Source organism: Solenopsis invicta, chromosome 10 (assembly GCF_016802725.1).
Source record: "Solenopsis invicta isolate M01_SB chromosome 10, UNIL_Sinv_3.0, whole genome shotgun sequence".
Lineage (NCBI taxonomy): Eukaryota > Metazoa > Arthropoda > Insecta > Hymenoptera > Formicidae > Solenopsis > Solenopsis invicta.
The window spans coordinates 6669985-6687545 of NC_052673.1; the positions used below are offsets into that span (position 1 = coordinate 6669985).

At 36.3% G+C, this 17561-nt stretch overlaps 1 protein-coding gene across 1 annotated transcript in view; it reads right to left on the reverse strand.

The window, feature by feature from the left end:
- The window catches only part of LOC105200461 (E3 ubiquitin-protein ligase RNF220), a 197511-nt gene that overhangs the window by 66014 nt on the left and 113936 nt on the right, over window positions 1–17561 (reverse strand). The gene's annotated exons all lie outside the window — the stretch shown is intronic.

Genomic DNA, 17561 nt, shown 5'->3' on the forward strand with positions numbered 1-17561 from the left:
CGCGTTGTATAATTATTAACAAAGAATATAAATGATGTGGCGTTAATCAACCGTTAATGAAACGTGTCTTTCCCTCTCTCTCCCTCTTTTTTTTCTATAGTCATTGCATCCATTTTATTACAGAAAAATATCCCGTATTTTTTAATACGCTTATTTTTTATTTTTATTCACTGATTCAAATTTTACCCGATATTCGTATTTAAAGTATTCTTGCCCTTATGTTTCAAAAATTTATTTCTTTTGGCATTTTTTAATAATTGGAATCTTCAGAGAGAGAGAGAGAGAGAGAGAGAGAGAGAGAGAGAGAGAGAGATTAAAGGTACGAGATTTTCAAGTTTTTTAAATATATAAACTGCACATTTTTTAATGCGTTTGACTCGCAACATTTTTGAAAATTATTGCTACATAGTAACAATACTTGTTCAATTTTTATACAATTGACTTAAAATTATAGATAATTAAAATTATAGATAATATTTATAATATTTTTCTCTCTCGTCTGATCGACAATCAAATAAAAAATTTTAACCTTTCGATTTTTCTGACAAAAAAATTCATTAAAAAAAAAATGAAAATATCGATTTTGTTCATAATTTTTTGTTTTTGCAGAAATCAATTTTTTGAACTTGTAGGTCGGAAAAGAATTAAATTTATATAGATTAGGGATTTTCAAAGTATCTATTGCAATTCACTGCGACAAATTTTTCAGCCATGGTAGAAATTGAACCTAAATTTCGAAATAAACTAGAATTATTAAACTCCTTATACATGAAAATAAAAAATTAAAAAGTAGAAAGAGCAAAGTCTGAATGGCTGCTAAATAATAATATATAAATAAATAATTTACTTCTTTCTCCTCTCCCTTCTCTCCCGCTTTTTTTATAATCCCTAGTTTTAAGGAGCGCGGATAAGTTGCAATTTTTGCGAACAATAAGTTGCGATCAAATTTGGTAAAGCCTGATACAGATTAAGAATTTATTAAATCTTTTGTCCTTATAATTTCTGCATTCTAAATCATGATAACAATAAAATGATATTTTTTTATTCGCCCCATACAGATTTGCAAATAAATGTCAAATATATTTTTTCCATATGACTCAATTTATATTTAGTTAAATTTTAACAATTCTATATATGATTAAATTAACTTATTTTATAAATTATCTAATAATTTTCATATTAATTTTTCTTTTTTTTTATTAACATAAAATCTATTCATCCAATTTTTCTAATTATTATATTAATTACTTGTATATTTTTTTCTAATGTTTGAGAAAATTTGTAAAAAAACATCTAAATCCTAAATAAATGTATCAAATTTTTCAAATTTATAGCTTATATTTTCCTGAAAATAACTCTTGAGAACAAAATACAAAAAAAACTTTATTTTGCAAATTGCTCGCTCGATTTATGAAACTTGACCCACAAGGTCTTTGATAGCTTTATTTGTATCGAAAAGACTAAAAGTGAGAATACTTAATGGAGTCTCAAGCTGCACGGAGCGTGCGCAGTCATCTCGATGTCGTTCGTAAAAAATAAACACCCGCGTTAACTATTAATTACGTCGAGCGTGATACGGAAAACACGCGCGGTGGATAAATTGTAAAAAGGTAATCACATGTATTAAATATTCGTGCAATATCACGGGTCAGGTGCGCGACGATAACGATTCGCCGCGACCCAAATAAATATCCTCGTGGATAGCTCAGCGCGCGTAATCAAAGTGTTGCGGCATCTCGTCCGGTTACGTATAAACAGAATACAAATTAATGGCACGCTGCAACAGGCTTGCAACGTTATCGTTGTTGAATCGACGCGTAAATGTGCGTGTAACGAGGAGTATCACATATCGCGTATGCCTGTCGTTTACACGGGATTAGCAGCCATTCAGACTCCTTGACATATACGAGTACAATATACGCTATAGATACCTTGAGAAAAAAAGTTATGTTAATGTAAAGTTTATTAAATTTTTCAACTTGATTTCTCTTCGGTTCAAGTTTTTATGTATTTAAGTTAAATATATCGTATAAATGCTTAAACTGAAGTTCAAGTATTTTATGTATTAAGTTAAATGTATAAATACTTCAACTTCAAGGAATTGAATCAAGTTGAAAAATTTCGTCAAGTGCCCATCCTTTTTTTTCAACGTATGTCAGACGTAAAGGTACAGAATGATAAGAACGTGCACGTTAATTCAAAGCTTCGAGAATTTCTATTGATGCATCCAATCAATCAAAAAGCTGAGGCATACACATCCTTTTTATATATGTACATACATCTGTGAGAATCCGACAGATTTCATTATAAAATTTGCACGTCGCTATATTTGAATGTGCGATCTAAATTAAAAATTTCTCCAGCGCGCCGTCAATAACGAATTAAATTAATTTTCCTAGATTTAATAGTGATCCATTTTGCAAGCGGATGTGGCTGACTATCGCGTCGCGTGCATATCCGTTAGAAGAACCATAAATAATCCGAGTCGCGATAGCGGTTATCGGCCGCGTTACATCGCGTACGATGGAGATGCGGCCATTACGGATGACACGGAGGCCTTCCACGGATCGAGAAATCCTACAGTCCCGCAGAGAAACCACGTTAAAGGATGCACGATGCGTGGGGGAGAAGGGGGATGAGGTCCATCTCGCCAATGGTCATTTTCGCGCCGTTTACGCCGGAAACTGAAACACGCTGCGTGCCGATAGCACCGTCGGTGGACATTAATTGCGCCAGTATGTCGGATATCGAAAGCGCATGACTAGTAGGCCACGGAAGTGCCTGTAACCGGGTACGATGCGTCGAGTATCAGGACCGGAAACGGATCGGAAAATCCAGCGGCGCAGCGTTGGACACGCGGAGAGAACATCCATCTGGAGACTTAAATTCCATTGATGTCTTGTGGAAAGATATTAGAGGTAGAAGGAAATCATCACTCTGTTTTCGGGTAATATTTTTTTAAACAAAAGCTAAAAATAAAACTTGGAAAGTGTCTTCTATCAGATGGCAGTTTTTATAATACTGTTTCGTATTTTGTTAATTAATAATCAATGTTTTCGCAACATAACGGCAGAAAGAGCGTTTGAGAAATTGGGACTCAAAACCGATACGGTAAATAGTAATAGTACAATTCAGACACGGTAAGGGAAGAAGTTAACTTAATAATAAATTAATAAACCAAGTAATAAAATAAATTAATAAACTAAGTAATAAAATATATTTTTATGTTTTAAACAACAAAGGTCTACGTCAGTATTGGCAACTACTAACATCGATTACGAATTACTTTATCCACATTTCTTAAAAAAAAAGGAAAAAAAATTATAAAAATAAAATAATAAGTATAAATATTCTCACATCAACGTATTTTGTAGAATCTTAAGCTAAGGAATTCGAGGCTTAGCTGATTGATATCTTACAGAATTTTGAAGTACGTGGAATCTGAAAGAGAAAGACAAGACACGGAGGAGATGGCGAAAATGGCAGTGAAGTCAACCACGATCCCGCAGCATTATCTGTAGAATCCAACTCGCGGACTCGTCTTTACTGCCAATCTCACGCGAGACGAAACTTCGTCGTGATTTAAAATGTCCAGTTTAATACGCGACCATAAAGCTGCGAGACGGCGTCATCAGTCCCAAAAGTGCAAAAATCGATTTATCCCGTTTTATCGTAAATCGTACAACCGCGCAAACCCACACACGATCATTTCATATCGTTTCTCGTTATTGCGAAGTGCCAAGGCGAGTCTTCGGAGGATGAGCGCAGTTTGAGCGACAGAATGCAAGACAGCAGAATAACAATTCTCCACTATTGAAATTCCGTTGAACGTTTGTCGTAGATTAACGGGACGAGAGAGAATCGATCATTACGATATACAATAATCGTTATTTTATTCATTCGAAACTTAATTTTCATCTTTCTCCTCTCAACGTTCAGTGACCGTCTCAATCTCTTTTCAGTGATTCCCTCTTGTAAGCCATTTTTCTTCCGTATCGTCGCAATGATTATCACGAATCGTTAATTTCCTGCGTTTGATTTCGTAACTCGTTCTATCGGCACTTCTTGCGGCCATAAACGCTTCACAGAGATTTTGCTTCTAACAATGTTCGTGAGCGTAACGAGTCTGCAGCGGCCCGTTATTATTAACTTGCTGTCACCGAGCTGGGATAACGAAAGCAGCGCGGAAGGATCGAGCGGTGGAAAATAAAGATTTTACGACGACGGGGGAAGAGACGCGGGGACGATCCTCTCGCGAGGATGATGATGATCGTTAATAGCACGGCCGTTCGAAAGCCGGCAGCTGCCAGCGTTTCGTGATTTCAGCTCTCTCGTGAAATCTCCGTCATTCGTCTGGCCGTTATCCATTTATGGGCGTGTTTTATCGATCGGCCTGTACTCGAGGGGCCCGTCGTCGTACACACGTCGCCTACGTACATCGCCCCGTTAACGGACGCTCGCGCATTCCTCCGTCGTTATTTCCCCTCGATCTCCTCCTCATCGTTCCTACCTTTCGTTTCCTCTTTCTTTCAAAATGCACGAGGCCGACGTTATTATTTGACGCTAACAATAATTCGTGGGACGACTACTTTATAGGCATTCCGCGTATCTAAGTATTTAATAGTACCCTATGGAATTTGAGATTTACAGAAATATTTACATTCAAGGTAAATGTCCCAGTAACCGAATATAACGATGCAGAGACAAAATGGTTGTAATTTTATATGGATATAAAATGGTCTAATTAGATAATTAATTAAAATATGAAATATAAAATGTTATTAATGACACAAAAGCATGAAAAATTTAAGCTATTCTGAAAATAATAAAAGTTTGTAAATCTAAATGTACCAGTATCTGGTCAATCTAAAATGCTTCTTCTTAATTGTTGTATTGTTTATAAAATAAAATGAAAATGTTATCTTACAAATACATGTTTCTCTTAAAAATTTTTAAAATATTATCAAAATATGAACTCTAACCTAGTTACGTGACAAATTAATCTTTCAAATGCTAATTTTTATATTTAAAATAACCTATAAACATTTTTGTACATTTAAAGATTACATTAAAATGTTAATATTATAAAGAAAACACATTTAACATAATAAGTAATTTCCGTGTAAGTGTCTGGAAATAGGGACACTTGTTCAGTCTCTGGGAAATTTATCTTAAATCTTCACACTTGCATTAGAAGAGAAAGCAGCCTTTTAAGTTTTAAAGAAATATAAAAAATTAATTGTTCTAAATAAAACAAATTTGATGAATCCAATATCCACAGTTGAGGATACTTTAATTCAATCTTCCACAGACCAACTCATTTTCCATAGCTTAATCAGATTAACTGAGAGTCACTGGAAAAGGATTGAATTTTTCAAAGACTCTGAAAAAAATTTCGGTACTCTTTTAATATTTAAGAGTATATACGATTATACAATTATATGATACAAAATGTTTTTTAGTTTTTATTTTTTTTTTTGTACATGAATTTGAAGTAAAATTGAAAAATTATTTGAGATCTCAAGTGATTAGATCTACGGAAGATTAAAAATCATGAAAAGATCCATCACTCAAATCGTAGAAAAGCGAGAAAAGCGTAAATTAAAGTAGTCCGAATTTTTTATCCATTTTTTCCTACGGCAAATTACTTAATTTTTCAACGAATCTTATATTCATTTTATCGGCATCCTTTCTCGCGTGATCGTAAAAGGATGCATTTCATCTCAATCGAATCTACATACTTAACGAAGATTCTTAAAAGAGAAGAACCGACGCGACGTGTATACAAACACGTATACAAGCGGCCGTGAATGTGTCCGTCTGGAGACGCGAAGAGATGCTCGCGCCAAGGTGCCAGGTCCACCGTGTATAACTCACGTACCTAAGGGACACGTCGGCCCGGCGATTAATGAATAATCCGTAATGAGGATGCGATGTCCAGCTCGCGACGCGAGGTAAGTTGCACATGATTTAACGGCGGCGGGCCCCGCGCGCTGCGTGGCCTCTAAAATATCGCCGTGGCTTGGGCGAGAGAGAGAGAGAGAGAGAGAGAGAGACCTGGGGAGGACCTTTCTCCCTCGGGAATCTATGTACGAGGCGACTGTCGGCTGTAAACCACGTCGGCGTACACGCACCCCCGACACCCCGTCCCGCCGACACGGTCGACATCATTTCTCTGCGCGGGCCTCCGAGCGGGATTAAGAAATTTCGCGCGGCGCGGCGATCAGGTGTACGCGATCGTTTTATGCGCTCATGCCCTTCTGGGAAGCGCACGCAAGCGGAATTAACACGTCCCGCAGAAACTTTCGCCGGGAGATGTGAGAAACGCCGCTGTTGGACGAAGGCGTCTTTGAAAGTATTTTTGAACGTGAGCATGAAGCTCGCCAGCTGCTGCTTGCGAGAGAAAGATATCCGACTTTTTTTTCCAGCACCGAAGGTAGAAGCGAGTGGGGATAGAAAAAGCGTGAAAGCTGACGAGCGATTGAAAGCGATTGCTTACTCGAATATCTCAATTTCCAATTTTTACGTTCGTGCGATGGAGTCGAGCGAGATGGCGACAGAGGCTCGGTCGAAATATCTCGGGAGACGTATTACGGCGAAATTGGACGAAAGTGTATGGTGAGGAAAAAAAAAGCGAACGGGAAGGGACATAGAGGGCGGTACGTAGCTCCCTCGCGCCATTTCTTCGATTTCGCGGAAGTTCTCGAATTTCGGCGCGCGTGCAACTGAATGCAATCTTCGGCTGGCATCGATACGCCCGTCGTTCTTCTCTCGTATCGCGCCGAGGCATCGCCGGGAAACACTATGCCGACAAAACGAATGCGCGAAGCAAAGTGGTTTGGTGGCCGTTTTACTCCATACATCAAAATGTCATTTCTGGCTTTCTTTTATAAAGAATTTATGATCGGTTTAATGGAATTTAAAGTAGTTCGTTAAAAAGGTCGTTTGGGACACGGGCTTATTTCTTCCGAGATAATGTTAGATAGTCGGTTCTACTTAGTTCTACGAGACGCGAGGGATTCTACTCGCGTTTTAATTAAATAATTACGCTAGAAAATGAAGAATATACTAGGAGCTTCTAAGAGAATGTATTAACGTGATTAAACCGTGCGTAATCGTATGTAAATGTAATCGCGCTTCCGAAGGCTATATCAATAAATATACTGGAAGAATTTTCTCTTGGAATGTATCTGTAAAATCTTGGTTACCGCCGGACATGGACTTGGAAGAATTTTACTATAATTTTAGTAAAGGTCACTAAATTTCAAAATTTTGGTAACATTCTAGCAAAATTTCATAAAACTTATTATATTTATTAAATTTGACTAAATTATATTAAATTTTATTAAATTATATAATAGTAAAATTCTCCGTGTTATCCCACGATCACTACGACCCTGAGTAAATCGTGATAAATCTTGAGAAAAAAATTCTCTCTGTATGTAACGAGAAAGTATAAAATATTGAAAGATGCGTAAATAACTCGAAGTTGAATCGATTCACAATGGATGCGATTCCGAAAGGTTCGAATTCGAATAGTTCGAGAATTTCAAACCGTCCGATGAATCGATCGTCTATTTTGATTGTTTCATTGTACCTTTCACGCGAATATCAATCTTATGTCAATATGTACTAATTTTCATGCCAACACTGTTAAAAATGTCACGAAATTTAATGTATTTTTAAATTACACATTAAATTTAATGTATCAATAAGTGAAAATCTTGTGCATGGAAATAGTGTATTTTTGACAACATTAAATTTACATGAAATGTTTTTTAATGTACCTACTTGAAATTTGCTTCCGTTACATTTCTGCTTGCCGATTTTTAACAGTGTGGTTGTCGATTTCCAAAACTTTTTTATCGTTTCCAAATCTTATTGAAACATTTAAAAATTCATGTACACGATAAACAATTATGTGTGTAAATTGTTTCATTTTATAAAATTGTATCAAGATTTTATAAAATTTAGAATAAAATTGGAAACAATTTCTATATAATATTTTCTTAATAAAGTGTTACCACGATAGTAACATTGTAACAATATGTATTCAATGCTCATTTAAATACCTTTACACTTATTATCTATATACAATGTCTATTAGAAAGTTTTAATTATTATCGTCTTTTGTAATTATTTTTAAAAATTTTTTCAATTTTTGTCTATTCAAAAAAATCTCCAACGTCATTAAAAGTATTTTATTACGTTCAGCATGTAATGCAAATTGGAGAAAATTCGATTAAATTCGGTTCGACTTCACAAATGCTTGATTCGCACACCTTTAATACGGATGATTATAATCAAAAATAATGAAACTATTGGCTTGATAAGAACTTCCTTTAACTGACTTCTTAATCGTCTCTGCTATTTAATTTCGCAGCGAAAAATAAATTTATTCTTATGCAATGAAATATGGCTGTTGCAACTTTCTACAAGGCTTTTCCATATCATAGAATGCAAACCGTTATCATTTTACGTCAGTCTACACTCTACAATATCGTCTGAACGCGCTTACGTCAGAACGGGATGTCGTCACGAGGGAACCCTTCGCACTCGAGAATATTGCGATAGTGATCGATTGGCACACGAGAATCATGAATCGAGCACGAGGCCATCGCGGGATCGCCGGAATGATAACGGTCATCGTCACAATCAATTCATAACGTTAAATTATTTGTGCGCGGCGGTGCGCAAATACGGGGGAAAGCTAGAGTTCCTAAAGGAACTCTAGGGAAAGCTGGCCATCTTTATTTTTTTTTCTTTCTGTCCTTCGCGAGTGATTATTCCTCGCGAGATTCGGCGACTCGTTCTCCTACGGCCACGAAGTAATTCAATGCAATTTCTCTCTCTCTCTCTCTTCTCTTCTTTCACTCTCCATCTCGTCCGCCGTTTCTCTCCTTCATCGGCCTTCCTCTCTCGATCTCTCCTGCTATCCACAAGCTCGCTCCCGGCCGCTCCGTCGCGGCAGTATATCAACAATGATAGTTATACACGTACGTTATAATCGTAAATTAGCCGCGGCAACATAATATATTCGTGGGCTGGTTGGTTCGCGCGTATCTGTTTTATGCGGTTATTATATATGACAGCAGCAGTCATACCTGTATGTCTGCCCCCTCCCCCCTTCCGCCCGCCCGACTCCGCTTTCGCTTGGCCTTTTCCCTCTCTTCCCATCCGATCCCTTCGCTCGTCCTGCCAGCGCGCCCCAGCGAGCCTCGACCAAAGGGATCCTTGCTTGATGAGGAAGCGTTCCTCGAACGCGCGCTGCCTTCTGCACTTCTTAATGGACGATGCTTATCGGAAATATCTATGTGATATTAAATGCAACGGGGGTGCGAGGAGAACGCCGATATCTCGTTGGAGCGTCTTAAATTAAGGTCTCCCGAGTAATACGCGGCCTTCGATTCGCGTTTGGTTAATACGTTCAGTGTTATTTATAACAATTTTATGCACGCCTTCAAGTATGGCGAATTAATGTAACATGACTGTGATGGAAATTTAATGCATCGTGCAATTAATAAAAATGTAAAGAAATCGAAAGGCGGTCCGTGCTGCAAAAATTTTTTTCCACGACTGTAAAGAGATGGAATCATGGGATGCTGAAGTAAAGATAGGAAAAAATTTTCTACACTACAGACTATAAGGTGAACTCGAGAAAGATAGCCAGAGTCTTAAAATGCAAAAAACATTCTTTTATTTTCGTTAGTTTTTAATAATATTTGATGTAACACTTCACTGAATCTTAAAGTTCATGCTATTAAATTTGAGAAAACACTTATTAGAAATTTAATATTGTTAAAATATAACATACGCATTGGCCGTCTTATCAAACTTTTAAGAAAAAAATGGTTATAGTGTTATGCGACAGTTGGCTTTACACGTTCTATGTTAAAAATGAATGTAGTACATTTTCTAAAGTTGTAGGTAAATAAAACTTTTAATTTTATGTGCTTAATATAAATACGTATATGTATCTTAAATATATGTATATAATTATATGACTTAGCTGTATAATTATAATATTACAATAGTAACATAAAAATTGAAATCTGATATTGCAATAAGACAACAATTATAATTCTTTTAAAATAAGGAAACGAAACAGATTCCTATATATAATTTAAAAAAAAAAACAATTTATGAAGAAACAAAGTGGGTCACCTTGCTCGAATTGTAAAGAAAAGATGATTATAGTGTATTTAAATAAATAGCGAAAATAAAAGTACAAATTATAAGTCACGTTACAATTTAGATTTTTTTATTATATACGTAATATTGATTATTAGCTTAACTGCAATTTATTCGACGTTTTTAAAGGACTACATTCAAAACTTTGCAGATAGTCAAAAGTAAAAGTATTATATAATATTCAGAATAAGATTTTTTCGAATGGTGTACGCATATAAATCACTGTGTTGATTATTTTTCAAAATGACTATAAAAATGCACCATTTAACAATCATTGGAGAAATGATGGACAGACTATAGCCATAATACCACAATTTACCTTATAATTATTGTACATGTCACTCCGTAAAAAAGTGACAAACAAAAAATCAAGTCCTTACTCTTAGAAGAATGTAAAATAAATTACGTATTATTTTAAAATTAATCTGTGGTCCAACCGGAGATTTAAAAACAGGCAAATTTTCAATTTTGAATTATTCTACCTCAAATTCGGACACGCACAAAAAAAAGTAAAAAAAACGCTTCGGATTAAATTGTGAAATCACATTGTGATATTCTGAAAAGGGTAGCCAAATTTTTTCAGATTTTTTTTAGAACCCAAAAATACTATCAGGCACCAGTGATCCGATTGAACAAAAAAAGCAGCAAAAACATTGGATCAAGGAGTCAATTGTTTATGGCAATATTAAACATAAGTTAAGTACTTTAGAGTTAATTATAAATTGCTTGTTTTAAGTTCACTAGAAGTAATATAGAAGTAAGTAGTAATTTTATTGTAATATTAGACTTAAACTTTTTTTCAATTTTTATCATTTTCTTCATTTTCTTTTTTTATTTAAATTCAAGTTGTCTCATTTTCTGATTAAAGGCCGACGTATAATGTTTAGAACACAATTCGCAAGTAATATAAAATTCAAAAAATTCATGCTTGACTCACTTTTCTTGCAATATAATTCTATCTTATTGTAAAACATTCATAATAAATAAAAAATCAATCTCTTAGTTTATCCTCTACATATTCGATACATTTATTATTACTATTATCTTTCTCCACTTTCAATATTTGTTACTAATAATAAGTTTATATCCTTTCTTAAAAAGAATGGTAAAAAAAAACAAGCTGGAAGAACCAGTGTAATTTGTCGAAACCGTGCAGAATTCACCATGTGGATAGCCGAAGGAAAAAACGCTTCGCATAAATATCATTTTACTACGAATGTTAGGTAAAGTTATGTTTCGCGTTCAAATTTTTGGCGACGGCGTTAACAAAATCAGATGTTCATTAACAGAAGTGAATAATTATACGTCGTACGATGCGCCATGAAAATGGCGCGAGACATTAACAATATAAAACGCAGCTTGTTGTGCGGACGGCTGTTAATTCAAAAAGCTCGTTGGCGGTGCCGAGATTATTTCCTCATTTAAAGTTACATGAAATATACACAGTTTTTGTGTGTCGCGCTTTCCTCTCCGCGTCTGAAATTTTCTCCTCTCTCGCGACCAGCGATGCTTATCCGCGGCGCAAGAGGAAAAAAGAGACATGAATGCGCGTGCGATTCCGAGCAACAGACATCGATGTAATCGGATATACCTGGTAAAGCGAGACTTTTAACGCCGAGGGGAATTGACGTAGAAATTATCATCCAAATGATTATCTTGTAACCGTGAGGTCTGATGAGCATCACGGAAGTTATTAACACACGTGTAATAGTGTCAATTACTGATTATCACCTCTATTTCAAATTTATGCTACTAAATTTTAAATATCGATAAAGTTTAAATATAATACACTTTTCGTAATATATAGCATTGAAATTTTATTCCACTGAAAATTTTTGAAGCACAGAAATAATTTTACGATATCACATTAAGAGAGATCGGGTAAAGTCGCCTATTATGAGATACCTTTTTTTAAAGGCTTATAATTTATTTCATTTATATCCATTAACTCCTATTTTTATATAAAAGTAAAAAGTAAATTAAAGTAAATATGTTTAAGGTTTATCGCTAAAAGTTAGCAACCAATAATAATTATATTTTGTTGTATATGAAAGTTTTCTATCAAAATTTGCTAATTCAAAAAAAGAGTTCCTAATGTAAGACACAAAGATTTTTTTATATGAAATGGATTTTATCAACTTGGACCTTACTAGGTTTCAATTCAGGCTCCAAACTCAAAATCTAGTTGACCAATTAAATGGCTCTTTTGATACTCAAAAACTTTTGTACGTAATATTTTTCTCCAAAATCCATTCTCTCCGAGATATTTTAAAGTCTCACAATTAGTGATAATGCTGAAAACCGAATAACATTCAAGCCTCATAATTTGAAAGTCTCCAATGAAAAAATTTTATTATATCATTTTGGAAAGCTCTTGAAGTCAGAATATGCAATAATAAATAGAATTTTTGTGTGTCTCGTATTATGAGTTTCACGCTTTGCGGTTTCACGGTCACCAAATCTAACATTTATAATTAAGCAAATCATCACATCCCGTACTTCTCTACGACTTTACTTTATCACTGAATGTAGAATTTATTATCAAATATTTGTTTATTTTATAATAAACACGGTTTAAAGACTCATCTCAATGAATCTTGACAACATCCAATTAAAAAAAAATTTTTTTTGACGACTGCATGATTTAATAATAATTTTCTACTAATAGATTTCACTTTCGGCCAGAGTAATAAGTTTATGGTACCAACCACATGCATTTATTAATGTAGGAGAAACCTCACATTGCTACCTCACATTAGGAACCTATCCCATAATAGACGACTTTGTGCAAATTACGTATCTAAATCTCAAATAATAGATCGAATAAAAGAATCCAATTATTGAGAAAAATCTACGAGATTTAAAAATATAAATTCATGAAAAAATATAAAATCCATTTCTCATCATTATATCGTTCTACTCACGATTTCCTATTTCTGTCTTTTCTCGAACAGATGCTATCAGAAGTTTCTTTAAAAGACGATTTAACAATATTCTCTAGTCGGAAGTTCCACTGACGGATTCGTGACGAGAAAAATCGTTGCCAGCTCACGAGACTTGTCAAAACAGGAAAAACCTGACCGACGTCGAACCGTCGTTGACAGTCGTATCGCTTTGCTGAAACTTTAAAACTATCCCGCCGATACTGCCTTCTTCTTCTGACAGTTTTTTTCTTTCTATCGACGGAAACGAAAGAAGAAAGATCAATCTCGCGAGATATGAGACGATGTACTTATTGGAAAGCTAAAATGAGAAAAATCAATGAATCAAATTAACCCTGAAGTTCCGTTACACGCAACGATTCCATTTAATTACATTTTACCAAGATTTCTCATAATAAATATTGCAAACTTATTTTTTCAACCAACTTGTGTTAAACAATAATTAATTCCTTCACTTAATTTTTTCATAAACTTACATCGAGAAAGAATCAAACTCAGTAAAGCAACATCTGTGTGTTACTTCGACTGCACTTTATTTATGAGATCGACGTTTATTTATGAGAGAAACTTCCACGGGAAAGGGTTAAAACGAATGCGAATACGAATATTTACGAATATTTTTTTTGCAAAAAAGAGCGAACGGAGGAAAAAGGGTACAACCACTTCTCAATTCAGTATTGACATGTAACTGTCATTCGTCGAGCTTACAGCCGTCCCCGACGTATCTTTCTTGCGAGCCCCCTTCGACCGGTTGCCGCGGAAGCCGGCTACGTCGTCGAATCGAGTCCCGCGTCCGCTTCCAATTGCGATCGTTGCGGTAAAAAGATCGCGCGGCACGCCTTTGGGTCGATTTTCTGATCGCCGCGTTGGTCGCGTCGGCGAATCGCTCGATTTTCGCGACGATCGGCCTCCGTCTTTTTGCATCGTCGCCTTTTTTTTCGCAATCTCCCCGCGTTCTTCCTGTCTCGCATTCGCCAAGTTTAGCCTTTTTAAGTAACAGCGATAAATCCACTTACGTCTCGAGGCATAGAAAGCAGTTCGTGTGCAGTCCCGTTTTTACGAGCGAGAATAATTTTCAAAGTGAGCGTAAGTACGCGCGAGAGGCTTATCTTATTTAGGCAAGGGAGACAAGTAAAAACACTTTAATCGCGCATAAAAATCAATTTACTCAAATTGATTACGAGCTTGTTTACATAAAGTATAAAAACGTATAAAAGTGTAAATATTGCGGCATAAATTGTATTTATCATCGATAAATTATACTGTGTATCGCACTGTGGTATTATTTCATTAGAAGGCTTCTTCGTTGTCGCGATGAATGCAATCGAAAGTTTCGAGACCGAAACACGAGCGCGAAATGCGCGCACCGCCACGGCAACGGTTTCGGCGGTCGGTCGGTGGCCGCGAAGTATCCACGACGAGATCGAGAAAGGAAGAAAGCGAGTCGGGCGCGAAGAGCGGCCGCAGGCTATTAAGACGTTCGCGCCAAGATAAAAGGCAGCTGTCGGGCTGGCAGGAGCAAGAAGAAGAAGAAGCAGCGGTAACGGGGATAAGAAGAGCGAGAAGACGCGGTGAGAAAGAGAGAGAGAGAGAGGGAAGGACCAGGACGGGACCTCGGATAAAGGGGCCACGGTAGAATCCTCTAGCGGAGGAGACAAGAGAAACAAATAAATGGGATGAGAGAGGGGTTGAGAGGGCGGTAGAAAAGTCCGAGAAGGCGAAGGAGACAGAAGAGGCCACCATTAAAATGAAAAATGACGTTCTCGCTGACGTCCCCGCGACGATCTCACTTACTACGCTCTCGGTAGTTACATCCCACCCCTCCGGGCGAGCAAACAGCCAGCCGCTCTCTCTCCCTTCGTCCTCTCGGAATTATTGGTGATTTTTTAAATCTGTTAAACAGGCCTCTTCGACCGCAGTCAGTCCTTCCCCTCTGTCTCGCTTTATTTGCTCGCTCTCTTTCTCTCTCTCACGCTTGATGACTCTCTCTCTCTGTCTCTCGTTTACTTGGTCGGATTTCACCCCTAAGCGGCCTCCTCTTACCCTTGAAACTGTGCGATGCTCCCCAACGAAGGGCTCGTTCGTTCTCGGCAACCGCTTAGCACCTTGTTATTTATTTTTCAAACTTTTCGTCTTTCGCCCGGCTTCGCCCTACCACTCTTCCTTTTGTATCAGAACGATCCAAGTCCGAAAGCGGCAAGGAAGGCACATAACTATTCTTGAGATCAAAAGATTGTTCGTTAACAAAATAGAAGTTAAGCATTAATTGAAAGAAGTATTAATTTTAAAATTAAAATAAAACGTTGAAGTGGTACTCTCAAGACTGTCGAATAATTAGAACTACAAGGGCTAATAAGAGTAAACCGCGCTTCCTGGAGGGTAATATAATTACAACAAATTAATTTTCTTCCTCATGTCATAGTACGTTTTGACTCAGTTTCGAGTCATTCTCAGCTGCAGAAAATTTTATGTCGTCGTTTAATAAGAAAAATTTTTGTAGGTCTTATTATTAATTTTAAAGCTTATTCAAAACATTCGAAATGTATTTTTTAAACGTTATAAAATTATTTTTGGCCCTTATGTAATGTATATTTTACACCTTAAAAAAGAAAGAGAAAGAAAAAAAACTTGGAAAGTCACAGCGAGTGGTTGAATCTTCACAGAATTAAGCCTATAATAGTTATAATGTAGTACACTCTTAAATTCGTAATTTTTATTAAACAGCACACATCTAAGAAATAATTTAATGTGTTCTGAACTTTTTAAATAATTTATTTTATTTTCGTTTCTCAAATAAATAGATTAAAAAAAGCATTGTAGAACCACAAAACAAATTAAGAACACGAGAAAAAATAAATATTCAGAAAGAAAAGATATTATCAGTTAATCTCAAATGACAAAAAGAAAAGATCTTGTAGCTCCAACCCTTCAATAGGCCTGAATATTACACATTATTTTTATCAAATTTTACATCTTAATATCGAACTTTCTAAAATCTGTGAGATATATATTTGAATTTTCTCGATTTTTTGCTATACAAAAAAAGGTCAACTACAATTAAAAGGTCTGTCGGCGAGCAATAATATAGACAATCGACGTCGTTTCCGGAATGAACGTATTAATTCGCGCGCGGGCCAAAAATGGCGGCAAGTCGTTTGAAACAATATTCCAGGCCTCCGAGTGATTAAGGTAATACCGCGTCCTCTTTCGCCCCCCGCAGTAAAGTTTCTGTCCCCCTCACTCTCCGAAAGCTCCGTGAGCTCGCTCACCGTTTAAGCGGCAGCCCGGCGAGGAACATCTCCGGCTTCATGCTCATTCGCCGGAAGATTAGCCACCCCACCTCGGATCTACGGCCATTTAAGCGAGCAAACTTCGCCGAACGAAGCCATGATTGCGAGTCTCACTCTCGAGAGAATAAATTGGCCGTTTCGTCTCTCGCCTCCGTCAAACTTTCCTATGGTTTTCGAACTTGGCTTCGCTTTCGTCTTTAAGAAAAGAGACTTGTGCTCTACCTCACTGTCATCCATATTTATCTATTTTAGATTTTAAGGAATTGAAAATGAAATAGAAATAAATCGTATACGATTTATTTATTTCACGCATATAAATATGAAGCAAAAATGGGGCATTTTTTCCCTTAATGCTTAATCGGTACAGCTACAAAAAAAAGTACCAAAATAATTTTTATTTCACTGAAGTAGAAAATTAATACGGAAAAATGTTAATAATCAGATAAATATTCTTGCCAACTTTTTTTTTTATAAATATTAAATTAAAATCATAATTTACATTTCTTCTTTGTATCTAACATGTGTGTAACTTTCGCACTCATTTTTACATACATCTATCTACTTTAAAACAATAACGCAAAGACTGTCACGTCTTAGTTGTAACTTGTACGGTGCAAAAAATGTACTAAACTCACAGCACGTGCACAAATATTTTTTGGGCGACTACTTGACCGGGAAAGGGGGTCTTCCGAAACTCAGAGAAACTAATTCGACCGGAGATATCCCGGATGGATAGGTCGGGAGTAATGACATTCGGCGAGAGGAAGAGGAGAGGGAGAGAGACGAGCGAGAAGCTGTCAACGCTCCATGTGTCACTCATGTCGCTCCCTTCGGCTTCTCTCTGTTGTTCCGTCGTCTCTGCTACTCCACTTAGCCGACAGTCCGACCTGTCGTTCCCTCTGTTCCGCCTTGTAACCGACACCCCGACCTCTCGTTGTCATTGTCGGTCGAGGAAAAAAACCGGAAACATTTAGAAAAATCGCGTCCGACGAGAGAACCGTGGTCTCTCTCTGATTCAATTAAACATTTCGACGTATTTTTTAATTATCTGCTTTTAAACTGATATTTAAATAAAGAATAAAAACTAGAGATACATGTTGATATATGTGCTACGGAGCGCAAGAAAATTCAAAGATAA